The sequence below is a fragment of the Cervus canadensis genome, chromosome 10, assembly GCF_019320065.1.
Source record: "Cervus canadensis isolate Bull #8, Minnesota chromosome 10, ASM1932006v1, whole genome shotgun sequence".
Classification (NCBI taxonomy): domain Eukaryota; kingdom Metazoa; phylum Chordata; class Mammalia; order Artiodactyla; family Cervidae; genus Cervus; species Cervus canadensis.
Window position 1 is genome coordinate 45,775,084 of NC_057395.1, and position 4,813 is coordinate 45,779,896.

Consider the following 4,813-nt stretch of genomic DNA (forward strand, 5'->3'; position numbering starts at 1 on the left):
ATAATAAATACAGCTCCTTGTCAATATTACATCATCACTTTCTTAAAAAAATGGGGTATTGCCTACAAAGCAAAAACACAAAGTTTAAATTTTTTACTTTGTCTTGAAAACTTTTATTTCCTACTGGGATACTGACATGGCATCCTTGAACATAATTTATTAAAAATTCCATTCCTGGAGCTGTTCAATGATTTATATAGATGCATGATGGAATGCTACGTTTGATGATACACTGAACTATTTCTTCCCAGGGCAGATACTTAATTATTAAAATATGCATCATGGTTTAGAAGTTTACTAGGCAAAATATATCATAATCAATGATCCAGCTAGATTATCTGATGTATCTTCTAATTCTAACACTCTAAACTTCATTCAACGATTTCAAATACTTCTTTTGTTTTTAGATAGACCTAGAGATGTGATCTTTATTCTTCCATGGAGCAGGCATTCATGCATCCCAGGCTAGGAGTCAGAGGGAACTGAGAGGAATAAGTTTTGAGGCACTAAGTTGCCTCTAACAAAATGTGTATCTTTCCATTCCGTTGCACTCTCTGTTTGGATTATCTTATGATAAAGCATGCAATAAACACACCATCCATGTTCAAACAGTGGCCCAGGGAGTTCCTGTTATAAGACAAAACTGTCACCTATACAAACTGATATAAAAGACCCCAAAGAAATATTAAATAAATTATTCAAGCATGGATTATAGGAATAATTACTAACATCTGCATTTATAAGTTCCCCAATTCTTTATTAAAATGAAAAACTCACTTAACCTCGAAGTGATTTTTTTTTCAAACACACCAATAATATTTTTATTCATTCATTCCCTCTTAGAATCGACATGCTGGTCTCACAGCACCTTTGGAGAGTTCTAGGAAACTGCCCAAACTTTTCAGATTGCAAGATTCATTGAAAGTCATGGTGTGATCACCTAGAAGCGGGTGTGTACAGATGAAGGTGCCTGGGGGTGTATATGGAAAAACAGAGAAAAAAATTGTAGCACCTGAGGACTTTCACTTCCAGCCAATACGGAGTAACAGGGATTAGAAAGACCCTCCCTCTTGAAACAGTTTTTAAAATAGATAAAACATGAGAAACAACAGTTTTTAAGAACTGGGCTGTGGGCAGCATGGTGGAGTGATACCTGAAGAAAGGAAGCAGATGAGGCCAGTGCCAGATGGCTGCGCTTTCTGGAGACAGTTTCCAGACCCAGACCGAAGCTCAGAGATGACAAGGCATGGGGGGAATGTGACCTACAACCGGAATTGATACCTGGAGAGGCCAAGGCAGATGAAGTACACAGGACTGAGTGCCAAGGGACAGGTGGACAGACAAACAGCTCTGGCGCTTTGCAGAGGGTGCATCCTGAATTTCCGCTGAGTACAGATCACCAGTGGGTGCCTGTGAGGAAAGGATGCATGCCTGGGCAAAGAGCCACCTGCAAGATTCAGAAAACGCAATCTCAGAACCCACACTCAACCAGAAATATTTCCTGTTCCCCAAACCCAGGGTGGAAAACCTTATCATTCACAGAGCACTGAGGAGAGTGATTAGCAGAGTTTTCCCTCAGGTAGTGGGGAAATTAGACCTAGAAATGAGCTACACTGGTCCCACCTGTGCTGTGCTTTGCTGTGCTGTACATAGTCGCTCAGTTGTGGCCAACTCTTTGCGACCCCATGGACTGTAGCCCGCCAGGCAGTGGTTGCCATGCCCTCCTGCAGGGGATCTTCCCAACTCAGGGATCGAACCAGGGTCTCCTGCATTGCAGGTGGATTCTTTACAAACTGAGCTACCTGGGAAGCCCAGTCCCACCTAAAAAGATCAAAAGTGAGATTCCAAAGATTGAACTGTGACCAGTAATAAAAATGCATCTCAGGGCACAGTTCAAGAATATTAATAGGAATACAGAAATTATTCATGATCGAGTTATTACTGATGAAAGAAAGAAAAGAAAGAGAAGTTGCTCAGTCATGTCCAACTCTTTGCGACCCCATGGACTATAGCCTGCCAGGCTCCTCTGTTCATGGGATTCTCCAGGCAAGAATACTGGAGTGGGTTGCCATTTCCTTCTCCAGGGAATCTTCCCAACCCAGGTATCGAACCCAGGTCTCCTGCATTGCAGGCAGACGCTTTATCCTCTGAGCCACCAGGGAAGACCCACTACTGATGAAAAGATGGCTGAAATGGCTTAAATTTCAAGCAAAGTCTATTTCAGAGGAAAGAATATTCTCAGGAAGAAAGACCTTCATTTAATAACAGAGAATGGTTCAGTGCAACATCAGTCTGGCTACATCGATTCATCAATAAAGTTTAAATAAGTAGTAAATAAACTTAATGACATTACTTTGCCAACAAAGGTCCATCTAGTCAAGGCTATGGTTTTTCCAGTGGTCACGTATGCATGTGAGAGTTGGACTGTGAAGAAAGCTGAGTGCTGAAAAATTGATGCTTTTGAACTGTGGTGTTTGAGAAGACTCTTGAGAGTCCCTTGGACTACAAGGAGATCCAACCAGTCCATCCTAAAGGAGATCAGTCCTGGGTGTTCATTGGAAGGACTGATGCTGAAGCTGAAACTCCAATACTTTGTCCACCTCATGCAAAGAGTTGACTCACTGGAAAAGACCCTGATGCTGGGAGGGATTGGGGGCAGGAGGAGAAGGGGCCGACAGAGGATGAGATGGCTGGATGACATCACCGACTCAATAGACATGAGTTTGAATAAACTCCAGGAGTTGGTGACGGACAGGGAGGCCCGACGTGCTGGGATTCACGGCGTCGCAGAGTCAGACACGACTGAGCGACTGAAATAAACTGAACTGAAGCTTAACGAAGGTGGAAGTTTTCTCTACCATTCTGCACGCTCCCTGAAGAGCAGCACTGGGCATGCATTTGTGTCCTGGAAGCCCACTGTAATATCCTTTCCTCCATTCTGTGCAGTCTTGTAGACTGTGACTCATCATGTATATAAATGACAATTTGCTTCTTTCCCAAGGAATTAGAGCCCTGTGGAGGGACAGCAAGGGGGAGAGAGTTGACCAATCCATACTAATGCTCCAGGAAGGCTGCCCATTAGTTCTGGCTGACGTGGTTCTGATCCTCCCAGGTTATTCAGGTTTGTCTTCAATTTGATGAGCTACTCAAGCTGACCTCTGTCTGCCTCTCAAAACTTCATTATAATGTTTTCTCAGTTTCTCATTAAGCCCCAGTCATCCCAGGCTCTTCTCTCTTCATTAAATGTTCCAAGTTCCTGCCTCCAAGGCCTTTGACTGTGTTACTCCTCCTAGTGACCCATTTCTGTAGTTCTACCTATAACTGGCCCCTTCTCATCTTCTGCAAATCAGCTCAAACGTTACTTCTTCAGAGAGCTCACTTTTTTGAATACTACCTATAGCCACCATCACTCCATTATTCTCTGTAACATAGGGTCAGTACACTGGGGCCCTCAGGCTAAATAGCGCTTACAGACTGTTTTCCTAAATAAAATTTTATTGGAATGCAGCCACATTTATTTTTTAAGATTGCCCGTGGCTGTTTTCACCCTACAGTGACCAATTGGAGTAGCTGGCACAGTGAAAACATGTTTTGCAAAGCCTAGAATAATTTCTTCCTGGCCCTTTGAAGAAAAAGCTTGCTGACCCTGCTTCTTAATATGGGTGCTTGTTTCCTTATATATCTTATCACCATCTGCAATCATCTTGATCATATTTTAGTTGATTAATGTCTGTCTTTACTCAACACTGTAGGAGTGAGGGAAGTAGGTGACTTGCCTGCTTTTAATTCAATGCCTGCTGAGAGCAGAGCTCAACAAATATTTCTTCAATAGACAAGTGAAGAAAGGGGGTATATGTCTTTAACAAGTACTCAGCAATGACTAGCCATACCACCTCTGGTATTCAATATGCAAAACAGTAAATTGTTCTCATCTTTTTCTCTAAGGCCAGCTTGTTCTTGTGTTCTAGACACAGCTTATGTACCAGGAATGAATTCACCTTCAGTTCAGTGGCTCACACTAGAAGTGGGCATCTGGTAAACAGACCGACCTGAACGCTATGGCCATGGGTAGAAAGATGGACTAGACCACACAATTCGTTAGCTGGATTTTTCAGGACTGACATTGGAAATGTGGCTAAGGAGTTGGATTTGTCTCTGTTGAGAGATGCCTGAATCACATTTCTTGATCTTCAGGCACTCTTACATTAAATCTACATTGAGCCTGAGCTAATCTGAGTGTATATCTGTAATGTCCATGCAAAGCAAGAAAGTAAACATATCTAAGTTAGACTGAGCAAAAATGCAATAAATAAACACAGACTACCTCTCTTGCAGAAGAATGGAATATATGCTTTAAGATTTATCTGAAGAATCACTTGAAGACACGTGTGGCAGGTGGGTGCATACAACAAAACCATTGTCTAGTTCAACATGTCCTTACAGAGAACAGAGTGTCCTTCTGAAGCCACCGGCACTAACCAACTGCTTGAAGGTGCAATGTCTTTTCACTGATGTGCCTGACGACAGGAAAATCTCCTGGGCATGCTTAGAGTAGCATTTTTGTTTCATCACTACAGAAATAAAATTATCTAACCATCTTATTTATTTATAGTAAAGAAGTAAAAAGAAGTGTGATTTCATTGCTTTTTTTCACCCTGGGAGTTGACTTTACTGTTATGGTCAAAGATTAAATGATTATGACCATAAAATAAAATTTGTTCAATAAAAATATACTAATTGAACACTCAATTTGTGCTCCATTTTGTTCTTGTTTCTAAGGATTTATCAATTAATAACACTGTCAAAAATATAC